The sequence below is a fragment of the Oryzias latipes genome, chromosome 16 (assembly GCF_002234675.1).
Source record: "Oryzias latipes chromosome 16, ASM223467v1".
Classification (NCBI taxonomy): Eukaryota; Metazoa; Chordata; class Actinopteri; order Beloniformes; family Adrianichthyidae; genus Oryzias; species Oryzias latipes.
The window spans coordinates 2,217,316-2,232,109 of NC_019874.2; the positions used below are offsets into that span (position 1 = coordinate 2,217,316).

The 14,794-nt window shown below is 40.5% G+C and overlaps 1 protein-coding gene across 5 annotated transcripts in view; it reads right to left on the minus strand.

Moving 5' to 3' along the window:
* The window catches only part of mbp (myelin basic protein), a 118,322-nt gene that overhangs the window by 22,917 nt on the left and 80,611 nt on the right, over positions 1–14,794 (minus strand). The window lies entirely within an intron of this gene.

Genomic DNA, 14,794 nt, shown 5'->3' on the forward strand with positions numbered 1-14,794 from the left:
TCCCACAGCAGAGGACATCCCGAGCATTCCTCCCACCCAAACAATATCCACACTATTACCCGACAGAATCAGGGCAGAACCGCAGCCTGCTTCAAACAGAGCTCTGTTGTCAGAGCTGCATAGTTATTACAGAGACACAAAAGCTGGACTGTCACTAAAATAACTCCTATAAGTATGGATTTTCCATCCAAAGCCCGGTGAAACTCATCTGATACGAGACCGAGCAGCTCCGAGGCAGCAGCCTGGGAGAGCAGCTTCTCCGCCGGGGGTGGATTAAAACATCATTTTGAACAGTTTGCTGTTTTCATAAGAGCGATGAATTAAATGCAACAATGTGCTGCACATTTATCTTGGTCTGCAGATGGAGAGATGATGTGAGGCAAAAACAGATTGTCGAAACAAAATTATAACCTCCATGAGGGTTATTAGTCTCTGCCAACGCAGGGATCCTAAAAAAGACATTTGTCTCTACGTTTATCTGGAGGAAAATCAGGGACGATGCTCCTGCTTCTTTCTCCTTTTTAGAAGATATTGTCTAAACAATGTATTTTACTCCGTAGATTAGAGCAGGACATAGGGATCAGAGGATCTGCCCTCCAGTGGTTTGAATCCTATTTGTCCGATAGGTACCAGTTTGTTAATGTAAATGGACAGTCCTCTCAGTGCACTCGAGTTAATTATGGAGTCCCACAGGGCTCAGTTTTAGGACCCATCCTGTTTATGCTTTATATGCTACCCCTAGGAAACATAATCAGGAAACACAGCATTAATTTTCATTGTTATGCCGACGATACGCAGTTGTATGTATCCATGAAACCTGACCAGAATGACAATATAGAGAAACTGAATGCCTGCATCAGAGACATCAAGAACTGGATGACAATTAATTACCTCCTCTTGAACCCAGAAAAAACTGAGGTCATTATACTTGGTCCTAAAAACCTCAGAGATGCTCTGTCTGCTCAGATAGTCTCCCTGGATGGCATAAGTATAGCCCCTGATTCCACAGTTAGAAACCTTGGGGTTTTATTTGACCAGGATTTATCATTTAAGGCTCACATATCTCAGGCATGTAGAACTGCCTTTTTTCACCTGCGGAATATTGCTAAGATCAGAAATATACTTTCTAAGAGTAATGCTGAAAAACTCATCCATGCATTTGTTACGTCGAGGCTGGATTACTGTAACTCCTTGTTAGCAGCGTGTCCTAAGAGTTCCTTAAGAAGTCTCCAGCTTGTTCAGAACGCAGCAGCTAGATTGTTAGCTGGAACTAGCAGAAGAGATCACATCACTACTGTGTTAGTTTCACTCCATTGGCTCCCAGTTGATTCCAGAATTAAGTTCAAGATCCTCCTGTTAACCTATAAGGCCTTACATGGAATGGCCCCGTCCTATATTAAGGACCTCATAGTCCCTTACCATCCAATGAGAACACTTCGCTCGCAAAATGCAGGACTGCTTGTGGTTCCTAGAATTAGTAAAAGTACGGTTGGAGGTAGAGCGTTTAGCCACCAAGCCCCTGTCTTATGGAATAAACTCCCAGCTCATGTAAGAGAGGCCGACTCAGTTTCTACATTCAAAGTTAGACTGAAAACATTCCTCTTTGGACAGGCTTATTGTCAGACTAGTTAGTATTCAGAAATTATTTAACTTAATGTTAATATGTTTAAATTAAACTTAATAACAATAACTATTTGTTTTAAAAGGCTGCTAGAAGTTGAAGCTGGGGTAACTATGGTGCACTGGGGTTCTGTCCTCTGTTCTCATCTACTTCTCCCCTTCCTCTCTTCTCTATTCTTGATCATTATTCATCATTTAGTTCTCCATGCCTCTGTTTGGTGGTGCAGTGCGATTCATGTATTGTCCCTCTTTCCCTCTCCCCTCCTGGGGTGTGGGATGGGGTGTACCACGTCTCTGCTCCTGCTCCTACACCTGGCTGTGGATCCTGTCTCAGGCTCATCTCTGGCTCGTCTCTGCTCTGTACCTGACCGAGTACCTCGCCTCTGCTCCTGCTCCCACACCTGGCTGTGGTTCCTGTCTCCGGTTCGACTCGCGCCCCCGGCTGTCCCCCCAACTCCTGGATGAAGCTCGTCTTTTGGACTTTTATATATGTAGTTGTAGGGTTAGATAAGTTAATTCTTCTCTAAGCAGTGGCGGTTCTACCCTGAATTACTCCCCGGGCGAGACCCTCCCCAGGCGCCCCCCCCCCCCCATAGTCACAACAGAACTTTGTTTGTCTTTGTCAACTGACATGTTATATTGTCATTGAAATTAAGAAGTGGATACAAAAGATGTCAGAATTCTGAACAGCATTATAATAGTTATCAGAACACAAAAATAAAAGACCATAAGCATGGCAAAAATACAGTTAGCTAAGAAATATTAAATCAATATTAAATAAATAATATAAAATAAATATTTTAAAAACATTTATGAATTGGAAATTTAAATTGTCATGTTCTATATCGATCTCTACTTCAGAGAAGAAAAATTAGCTCATATTTTCCGTCTTCAATCCTTTGATTGGAAAATTTTCAGTTATGACCTGTTGAATTATGTTTTGTCCCCATAGATTTGCAGTAAATGGTAAATATTCATTTTTAAAACTACCTTCAGATTTATGGAAATTCTATTGGCTAAAAATATAATCCCACATTTGTAAAACAAATAAAAAATAAACTTCATATGCAGGCTCAAAATTAACCCCTAAATCCCCAGTTAAATGTCAAAAAAACATTGGGAAAACGTTTAGGCTGCCACAAACGATTATTAAATTTAAGACCAATCTCAAATTATTTGCCCCATTAGCATCTTATGGCAGCACCAGCATGCTGTGTAACCATCACAGCTTTTTTAACATTATGAACTAGTATACAACAGCAAAACCCAACAAAACCGTTGTGTTACAGCAGAGCAGACAGACACGTGAATCATAACTAATGTTACAAGTTAAGGCAGAGCAAATTTTTAAGAATAAAATCCAAAAAAAAAAAAAAAAATGACGCTATTTGCAACATTTGGGCCTACTTCAGTGTTGGTCATCGACCAAAATAAAGTTTTCATCGGCAACGTTGTTGTAGGGCAGGTAGCATTAGAATTTAGAAAAGACATGCATCAAGCTGTGATGACTTACCCTTTTCTTTATCTCTTTTCTCCTCTTCTTCTTTTCTTTTCTTTCTAAATTGGGCACCAGATGGCTTTGACCTTTTTTTCTCCATATTTTAGATGTTTTTGGCGTTTGTTTGGCATAAATGTCCTCACGTCACGAAGAAGACATCAAGTCCGTCGACTGAACCAACTGTCACCTTAGTGACAGCATTGTTTTGTGTTGCCATTTTTTCATTTGGGCATTTAACACAAAATTAACCCAAAAAAAGCAGAATATATTTTCTATACCTTTATTAAAGTGTAGGTTATAGAATGTCACCTTATGACTGACTTATAAAAAGGTTTTATGAAGTAGATTCAAACCCCCGCCCTTGTCCCCACCTAGCCACTTAATTTGGAAGCGTCCCACAATTGAACCGATTCCCCGCAGCCCCCCCCCCCCCCCCCCCCTTTCTTCACACATTTCCAGCAGGAGCGCGTGCAGCTATAGCCAGGGGCGCTGATTCGCTACATGACGGCGCAGTCGCAGTTTTTACTTTTATTTTTTTCATCAAGCCCGCGACCGTCGCCTCCCCTGAAAGATGAGCCCGCCAGGTTTTGCGCATGCGCAAACGCGGTGGCGCTCCGTGCTCCCCCCGCGCCCCCTCCCTTCTTCTTCACACACATTTGTGTCTACTTCTCAAAGACAGGAGAGCGCACAGCTGCGGGGCGAGGGCGGCGGCGCGGCCAGGTTCAGGCTGTTACAAACTCACAAACTGTGACATAAGTAAACCAATAGTGGTGCATATAATATTTTACAAGGGCTGAGCCGCCGGTGCCGCCCCCCTTCAGTTTTCCGCCCCAGGCCACCGCCCGGACGGCCCGTGCCTAGAACCGCTACTGGGATCAAAATACCACTTTAGGGTTGTTAATAGTGAGGAATGAACATTACGATACACTTAAAAGCTCAAAAAGTCGATTTTGCATGCTACAGGCCCTTTACTGTTCCCACAGATTTCCACATCAGAAACATCAGCAGCATCCCTTAAACCCTCAGACGTCATTCCTCCGGCTGTGCTCATAGGTTAGCAGTCATGCAGGGTCTGTGGGATGCAGTGGCGGTTCTACACTGACTTACTCCCTGGGCGAGTAACCCCACAGGCGCCCCCCCCCGCACACCTACAAAATTTGACAACATCCTGTTGTGTTCCCTATCTTCTATTTAGCTATTTTACACAAAAAAATGCATGAATGTTCTGGACTCATATTACAGGGGGGTCAAACTAAGTCACACAGGGGTCCTAAGTTAAAAACACGCTTAAGGTTTTGGGCCGAAGAAGATAAACATTTACTGAACACACTAAAGCTAAACTTTTAAACCTTTTAAACTGAACTTTTTGAACATAAATATGAATAAAAACAGGAACACAAGTTAAACCTTAAATAATATGTTGCTCCCCATAGAAATATATTCTGTCAAAATTATACAAATATGAACATGCTGCAGAACAAAACAAAGAAAGCCTGGAAATATTAATAAGAAATTACAAATCAAATAATTCCATTTTTTTTTTGCTCTTTTATCATTTTTTAGAGCATTTTTTTTAGAGCCGGACTCCTGCTTCATTTTTAACAATAATTTCTTAATGTGTGACGCCCTGTGTGTGTCTTTGTGAAACATATCAGAGGGATTAGATCTAAAAAAAAAACTTATTGTGATTAATATGTTTAGGTCTTATAAAACATTAAAGACTAAATCATAGAACTCGTCAGTGGGATTACTCCAAAAATATTTGGCATTTCCCTAAATTTGTGCAACACCAACAGCAGAAATCCTCCAAAAAACCTCAATCCATATAAAAATGGTCTGCGCTCCCCCCCCCCTCCCCCCCCCTTTCCCTCTGACACACGCGGCTCCGTCTCTATGACGGGAGGCGCAGCTGCGGCCCAGAGTTGATTGTCAGATAGAAAAAGACTCCCCTCACGCCTGTTAGTGTGATTCAGCCAGCCACCGGCGAGTTGCGCCCCCCTCTCGAGTTTTTTGACTAATGTTCCAAAGACTACAGCAAAGAGGTGTGGCCACAAGCGTCTTGCAGCAGAGGGCGGTGGTCACGTGCGTGTCGGGTCTGCTGTGTCAGAGCAAAGTATTGTGGGAAATAATCCCCATTGCCTGCTTTTGTCGAAATTGAGTTGAGCACGGGTGTTTGTTCTGCCCAATTCCTTTTCATGTGCCTGTTTTACGTTTTTTCACTCTGAGTTATTTCATCTTTTATTTTTTTATTTATTTTATTTTTTTTTTTTTTTTGCACCATAACTGTGAAGAGCAAAGAGGATGAAGACATTCTTAACAGTCTGATGTGTCAAGGTAAAAGTGTTAAGTGTCGGCAGCTGAAGCAATTTCAAATTAAAAGCTACAAGCTTCCTCTTTGAATATCGTAGCACAATATGAGTAACGCATATGAGTAACGCACGCATCGGGCACGGCAAATGCCGCCCCCTATGAAGTGCCGCCCTGGGCGACCGCCCACATCGCCCATATCTAAAACCGCCACTGTCTCTAAGAGTTCTGGTAAATCGCCTGTCCGTCCTGGGGGAGGATCCCTCCTTCATGTGGACACCCCTGAAGTTTCTTCCTTTTTTCCGGATTCCGTTTTTTTTAAAGGAATTTTTCCTTACCGCGAAGGGGGGTCTAAGTGCAGGGGTGCCAGTATAGCTTAGTCAGTTTGTTAGTTCAATTTAGTATTTGTATTCATGATCCTTTTGAGTTCATGTTTTGCTTTTTCAATTACCGATACGAAGCCCGTTGAGACGACTGTTGTTGTGAATTTGGGCTATACAAATAAAATTGAATTGAATTGAATTAAACACCCCAGGCATGTGACGTGTTTAGCCCAATCAGGGAGGGGTTCTTCTTTTTCTACAGCATTATATATGGCGTATGGTAAATGGTAAATGGCGTGTACTTATATAGCGCCTTTCTTCCTACAAGAACAAAGCGCTTTTACAGTCACAGACCCATTCACCCAGTCACACACACACACACTCACTCACTCATTCACACACTGGTGGCGGCTCCGCGTCCAAACACAGGCACCCGCCTACCATCAGAGGCAAGGTGGGGTTCAGTGTCTGGCCCAAGGACACTTCGACTCATGGGCGTGCAAGGCGAGAATCGAACCTACAATCTGACGATCATGGGTCGACCGCCCTACTGCTGCACCACGGTAGGGCCGTCCACACTTATTAATTTCTCCTCCGGGCAATTAAAAGGGACATCATCCATTCGTTGCTACCAAACCAGTCCTGATTGGTCAACGTTTGACCTGGTTTTACTCATTTTGCAAGTATAGCCTGAAAATGGTCGAAGTTTTGAAAACAAGAACCCTGAAATGCAACTTTTACCTAAGTTTTCATAGATTGATGGAAAAAATGGAATGACCAACTTGGGACAATGGACAGAATATGGACTCTTATTTTATTTCACAGCATTACCTTATAATCCTAACCATAAAATTGGTTCATCAATTATTGGAGATGGTTAAAGTGACTGATCTATAATTATATCACTTCATTTGCCCTAAAAATGGATTCATGATTTTTTTTTAATGAAAAATAATCTGCACGTATTTTAGAAAACTGATCTGCATGTGCTATGCTGATTTCCAAAATAAAGCTTTTTCTATTTAACATAAAGTAATTCATCTTTGTCATGTAATTTATTGATACTTAAATATTCTTGTGTTGGTAAGGCATAAATATCTGATAGAAGTTATGAATCGCATAGTGATAAAACACGTAATAAAAATGGTTACGGTAGAACAGGGTGGGATTATATAAATTCACTTCCTTCCAAGCAATCTTTAATTTAATGTCCAATTATCCTAAATGTATACGTCTTTGTATGAATGGATAACTGCTGATTGTATTGTTTGGTGCATTATTCTTGCTTTGATTGCTTGAAATAAACCATTTCAAATCAAATCAAATCAAATCAAAAATCTTCCTCGGAAGTGGCGGCTAAAACACATATTGCCGAGGGCGACGTGCACGTAGCTTTAGAGTTGAGGTGCAGCTTCTGAATTTTAATCTTCTCTTGCTGGATTTGGATTTTAACAGTCCAATCTTTCAATTTCCGCTTCTTTGTGAAGAAAAAAAAGGTAAAAGGTTGGTGTTGATGGCTTTTTCTGTGTCGACTAAGAGTGGTTGACTCATCTCAACTTTAGGATTTGAATAGGATTGTTAAAATCTTCTGTGTTTTGTCTTCTGTAATAAATATTGAATACTGAAAACCCACAAAAAACAAAGGAAACTTAAGTTTTACAAAAACTGGTGAGTACTGCACTGAAATGAATGATTTCAAATAATAACTATAGTTTTCTTAAAGTGTAAAAACATTTAACATCACAAACCAAAGATCCCGCAAATAAAATTAGGAGATAAAAGAAATCCTGCTGTGTGAAGAAAATGTTATGTGGTAAGTAAATCAAGAAGAGATGATTGGTTAGTTTTGGCAAAGATGAAGACAGTTTATGGCCGTGGTCAGACTTTTCCTTTCAGCCTGAAAAAGTGTTTTCATTTTGTGAGAAACCCTGAGGAACAAGGGGATTCATTAACTCCGTTTTTATTGGTTCTAATATTTTATTAAAATTTGCTCACATGAACCTATAACTGAATAAAGAAGCATTTAGTAACTGCTCCTGCCTTTATGTCATTGTAAACCAACAGCAGGGACCTGTGCACTGAGGTTTATCATAATCACAGATTATTGAATGTGTTATAGGATTTCCCAAAGATCCTGCAGATTGAGCCAATCATGGATCATGTTTGCCCATAAAATGCTGAAATGCTAATCAGATGACTTTAATCTGTCAGATTTACAGCGGTCCCTCATTTATCGCTGAGTTAGGTTCTAATAATAACCTGTGATAGGTGAAATCTGCAAAGTAGGATTTTAGATGCTTGAAGGTTGTAAAACCCCTCACTACACACTTAGCTCTTCTGACTGACCAGCTAAGTCGCTTCTCTGCTGTTCACACTTTGCTCACTGGTTTAAATTTTCAAAGTTCTAACCTTTCTAGGAAAATAATAGAAGGACAACAATAATCTTATCGGGATTAAAGATTAAGGTAAAATTACAAAAGGGGTTTATTCAGACATACCTTTGGTTTGTCTGAAGATTAATAACCCCTCTTGTTAAAGTAAAATATGTCCTACTCTAGAGGCCGTCAGTTCTCATCTGCCTGCCCAGCTGTTGGACAGGACAAGTTAAAAAAAAAAAAAAAAAAAAAGATTAAGGTAAAATTGATCAACTGAACACAATCTATGCAGGAGACAAGGCGCGGAGGAGATTGACAAAGTCAACAGCCAATCAGGACGCAGAACACACTCTGCTGTAAGAAGAGAGAAAAAACATGCAAAGTTACATTGAAAAAACTCTGCAAAAGCGTGAAAGGCGAACTGCGATATAGTGAGGGAACAAGTGTCCAAAAATACAGTACTGTCTGGGAAAAGGATTATTGTGCCTCAGCGATTAAGAATTCTACATCGACTCTTTGTTGATCTGAATCCACCATTCCAACCTTGTTGGGGTCATAAGATCAGGTTTCATTCCTCCGTCTAGAGCGGATTTTAAACGGACACTGACTGTTTCCTGAGTCTATCACACCCACTGAACAATTAATGTCTAAAGGTTTCCATGAAAATCTTTTAGGACTGGGCATCACACACTGCAATGGATGGGTGACAAATGGGTTTGGAAAGTGGACGGACGGATGGACATCTATACCAAGATAATCAATTCAACTTTGGCCTCCTATTCAAAACCAATTTTAATGGGTAATGAGGAACAATTTTCACATAATCTGTGATAAAATCTAAACAAAAGTGGAACTCTAACTAATAAATCACAATTTCCTTTATTAAAAAATAACTGAAATTTGTCTATTGCCCCTAAAAGACAAAACTAGTTTTAAGAAACATCCGTTCATGAATTTGATGAATAAATGTCAGTATTTTTAGGTATGGATTGATTTGATATCAATAGATCCTTTTAAATCCCAGCCCTAAAATCTATTTCTCCTCAGATAAAGACTCAAGAGCACTGATGGTTGAGCCGTATAGCCAGAAGGTCTGCAAAACCTGTGGGCAGTGAATGATGAGCTTCGTCCGGCGCCAGTCCTCCATCTTCTCCCCCACAGTGGCATTACAGCGAGCCACTGGATTTATCTGAAAGATCAAGAGCTGCCTTATGAACGCTCGTCCTCATTTCCAGAACTTTCCAAAGTTTGAGATGTTTTTGTGACCATAGGACATTAGTTTAAGGATTTTAGGGAAAAAATCTAAAACATTTTAAAATGTTTGCCCTTCACTGTGTTCTGACCCTTAAAACAGACCATGTCAACCACAGACTCCTTTGTTTCATTCTCATCTTCTACCTTGGCCTACATGGCCCGATAATGATATTCTACCAGCAGCAAACAGAACTTAATAAAACCCTCACAACACCCAGCCATTTCCAATAATTATGCTGCTCCGTGTGACCGCCAACGCCGACGTTTTGGGTGTCATTTAGAGCCTCTTGTTTCACAGTGACTGACCAAACCTGCGGATCAGGGGTCTTTGCTTTATGAGAATCAGGCATTCATGTCCCTGTGTCGTTTATGACACTGAATTTCCTCCACCGCACGACAACACCCAACTGAAGCAGCATTCCCATCACTGCCCTCTCAGGTCACGACCCAAAGTCAGGCTCGTAGAAGGCTGAACTGATTATGCAGCAGTCTTATTAGCACTAAACCAAAGAGAAGAAAGATGTCCCGAGAGGCCGTGAGGTTGTTCCACTCATGAATGCAGCATTTATTTATGAACTACAACCTCTGCATATTGCTGATTTCTCTTCATTGGAAAGGATCACAAGACACTGAACTGATCTGTTTTTTATTCAAAAGCAGGATTTTATCACCATTTGTGTTCGTGCGGACAAGTAGCGGCTGGATGGCTCAGCTGGCTGTGTGTAGGACTGGCACATGGGAAACCAGGGTTAGCTTCCCAGGGGGCACGATGAGCTTCATCCAGTGTGGGTCCTTAGGCGGGACCCTTCGTGCTACTGCCTAACTATGTCGCCACAAGGAGACCCAAGTCTGGCTGTCCCAGTGCCGGTCCCCAGCCTGTGCGATCAAACCTCCAGTGCGATTCAGTGGAAGCTGATTGGCTGTGGGGACTCAGGGATACGGTGAAAGCTAAAGACGCGGTCACAAAGACAATACCCAGATTATGTATTTAAAATAGCAGTTTTAGTGCTAAAACATTGTGGTAAAAATAATATGTAAAAACTTTCCATCAGTGCTTGTGTCTTCTGCACAATATGGGTTCAAAAGGACGGTCGGGGTCCCATAAATGACCTGCTTGATGGGAGGAGGAATGCAGGGAGTGGGCTTCAATCTCTTCATTTTTCCTCCTGCTCTTTAGTGTGAAGAGGATGTGTGGACAAGCATTTGGGACAACAAGGACCGTGGTGGGCCAGAAGCGCGGGAAGCATTCCTCTGAAAAAAAAACGTCCATCGCTATGTGGCTCGGGACCAACCCTCCCACCAGGGGCAGAAATCTCTCTGCTGTGGCATTCATGCAGGATCTGGGGCTCCCACAAGCTTTCAGAAAAAAAGACATTCTCTGTCCCTGACATTCGGGACGTTTGTCCTCCAGAGATTCTGCTGGAGATGATAAGAGTCACGGCAGAACTACTCCCCTATAAAGTCATGCATGACCTTTGAACTTCACTTCCAGCCTTGACTGTAAATGTGGGAAAGGATGTGATGAAACCCTTCGCATGCACCGTTACCCTGTGGCGGTGAAGGCGAGGTGAGAGGTATCATTTTTTTCTTGTTATGTCAAATCCGAACACGAAAATCCTTTCTGCCTCATTTGAGCACTGATCTGTGTTTGCGGCAGGTTTCATCATACACCCATCAGTGTTGGAACGCTTCAGGAATACTCTGGTGGTATCACATAAAATCTAACAGTAGTGCTTTGCACACTATTAAAACATTCTGTTCAATGAGGTCTGAAGAAGACACAACTTACAAACTGCAGGGCTAAGTGTATGGAAAAGCACTGACCTATAGTCTGTCTGGGTGCTTCCTTCAAGAGCGCTTTAATGGTCTATGGGTCATTATTTTGTCTATATATGGTCATTCAAACCTAAGTTCTGTACAACTACATTATCCCATGGATGGTTAGGCAGTTTAAACTGAGGGTTTTCATCCAAACCATGACCTGAGGACAGGGCTGGGACAGTGTGATTAAATCACACGTTTATCATGTTGTCAGACGTTATTCCGCAGTCGATACCAACAGCAAGACAGTAGAAAAGATGAGTGATTTTATAGTTTCCTTTAAACCGTTTGGTGAATTTAATCATTGTGAAGACTGAGAAGCAGCAGAAGAGAAAGAGAATCTAAGGAGGAGGAGATGAGAGACGAGGAGGAATTGAACTATTTGGACTGATGGGTTTACATTCAGCTAAAGCTCGCACACACCCAAATGCAGCTTGCTGCTCCATTTGAAGCTCCCCATAAAAAAAAAAAAAAAAAACTGGTGTGAATTTATAACTGAATCAACGTGTTCAAAATTCAGGAGTCAACATTTATAACAAAAAAAATCTAAGAAATGCAGTTGAGGTCAATTCTGTTGGACAAGAACAGCTGAAAGTACCAGTTTGACATCAGAGTCTCCATATTTCTCGAACAACTTCAATCTTTCAGTTGCTGTAGCTCCCTTTTCAAAATAGAGCTGTTAGATTGGTGTGAAAACTGCCTAAAATACAATATCAAGTTGAATTTTTAGACAGAGAGGAGAAAACTGAGATGTGGTGGCTGTAAAGGATAAAGGTAAAAAAAAATGTAACGCCGGTTGGAATCAAGAGTAGGGAAAAAAACTTTAACTTAAAAGGTTGGCGAAGGGCAACTTTTGATCATATGTCAACTCAAGGCCTTGTGGTAAATTCTGCGCTCTTTGATGTTGAAAACAACCTTTAAAACAGAGTGGGGGGGTGTTTGGATGGGTGTATGTGACCGTAAAGGGTTTCAATCAAGGTAGAGCGCTATATTCAGTAAGTATACATCATAAGTGGTCTGGTTTCTATAGAAATCCGCTTCGGTCAGGTATCAAAGTTTGTCTCTTTTCATCTTTGTTTTTTCAAAGTGCCTCTGGAAGAAGATTTTCCTTGGGGAAGATCAGGATCCATACTTGGAAAACCAACGTTTGGTTTTCGTGACATTTAGTTTATTGAGAAGCCCAAAGCCAATCTGCTAAATGCACGCTCACGTACACCTGAACCTGTGTTCATGTAAATCCATCCCATGATTTCTCTAGAACTTGAACATTTGTAACCCACCAACAACAGATGGAATCTTGACGGTTGGTTTTAAGGATTCCTATCTTAAACTGTTTCCCAGGAATAAAAATGTTGGATCAAACCTATTCAAAAAATAGCAATAGGGTGATAAAGAAAAATCACAGACCTTTTTTCATCTCCATCAAACGCTCTCTTAGAAGGAGCTCAAGTGCAACTTTTCATTCATTCAGAGTTCTTTCAGAACATAAACAAAGACATTAATAAGAGCATCGACACGGTTTCTCCATACTGTAATAATGAATTCACTGAAGACTGAATTACAGCCATTGGAAAATGGCTTCAAATAGCAAGACAAGGCATTTCATAAGCACAAGTGTGTCACTAAATACAAACAATACAGGTAAATATGCTTTCACATTTGTTTACAGGAGGTGATAATTTATAAAAGTCATGAAAGGTTAAAGGAAAAGAAAGAAATGACAAACTGCTTTTCACAGTTGGCTTATAACTCAGTTATGAACCCAATGTTGAGAGTTATGTGGATATCAGAGATGGAGAACAAAACAGGATTAAAGGGGAAAAATAGAAATTTGGGCAAAGCCAATCGAACAACACAGTTCAACCGCGGAGATAGCATTCTGTTGTTGTATTTTCCAATATTTGATCATCGGGTAACATACATGGTGGGGTTCTGTCTACAAGTTGAATAAAACGTCCAATACCTCCAGGAACGAGATGTTTGGATTGCATGTAAACAGGCCATTGTTAGTCTTCTGCTTCATTTTAGTTAGCTCAATTAGAGTACGTTCATCTTTTGGTCCCCAACTACCCGGCCGCAGACCGGTACCGGTCCGTGGGCCGTTTGGTGCCGGGTCACTGACAGAAAATAACTAAAAGGAAGTTTTATTTTGAAAAACTACCGGATTCTATTCACCATATCCTGCCTTGTCTGCCTTGTCATGTCACATGACTCTAAGCAGCTTTGTAGGGCCAGGTTAAAAGCCCAAAGCTAAAAATTTAATAAAAAGAAACACAGAAATGTATTTGGAACGTTTCTCTGGGAAAACAAGAACCAGCGAGGAACCCAAATAAGAGCCTTGGACTTTCCCTTGAATGTTTCAAACATGCTCACAATAAAGATGCAGACACGGTGGATTCATGTTTATTATTATATTTGGGAAATATCAGTTTTACTACGGTTGTGTCATTTTATTTAGCTTTATTTTTCCGTCACACCATAAAAGTCTATTGCAGCTAAAGTTAGCGTCTGGTTGTTAGCTTCCACTTTGATGTTAAAGAGAAAATCTTCATCACAAAGTCTACGTTTAAACCAGCCACAAACATTTGACTGGGAATGAAGATTGAATCAAAAAAATTGTTTTTGATGTAATGAAACTTATAAAAGTTAGGGACAAACATGGAAAATCTTTTTGCTCTGAAAGATCATCTAACCTGTGTTGGGTTCTCAATGTTATCATGGCCTTATATGGAAATAAATCTGATATGTCACTCACTATTATTGAATGTTTACAGACCAGAAACAACTTCTACAAATCAAAAATTTTCCTTCAATGAATCCTCGTCATCTGAAAAAAACTACAAATGCATTTTTAAATAAAATTTCTAGAAGTGGCAATTTTGACATAAAAAAATAGGTTTTCAGGATTGATAGATGGACGGATGGACGAACGGACAGATGGACGGTTGGATGGACGGACGGACGGATTGATTGTGCGTCTTGGAGAGACTCTTGATGCTCTCCCATCTGACTAATCAATTCAGAGAGCAGTTCAGTTTGTTCCTTATCCTGGGATTTCATTTGATAGTTATATCTAATGTAAAAAGCTCAACTTTAACTGGACAGTATCCACACAAAAAAGAAAAGTCTTGCAAACCGTTTATATAACTCTGCTAGCCTCAAACTTTCCCTTAAGTGATTAGTTCAAGTGAGAATCTGAGTCAATAGTTCCCAGAGCCTGGACTCTTCTGCAGCCCCTGGAGGTCAATGCTTTGGCAGGAAACCTGCTTTGCTTGACCAGAGTGAGAGGAAGGATTTATTTAGAGATACACTTAAGCTAATTTATAGTTTACATGTAAAACTTGCAAGCATACCACGTTTGTTTGACTAATTTCTATTATAATTTCTATAAGCACATGTTGCCTTGATCAAACTTGATTTTAGACATAATCTCTTGAAGTAAGTGATTTTTTTCTTGTAACAATAAAAACATTGTAATAAAAAGTTCTGAAACGATCCTTATTTAAAAAAACTAAAAGTTCTCTCCAGAAAGGATGATTAAACAACAATAGATTAATTGTGATGCCTGTGCAGCACTATTGCCCCCCCCCCAACCT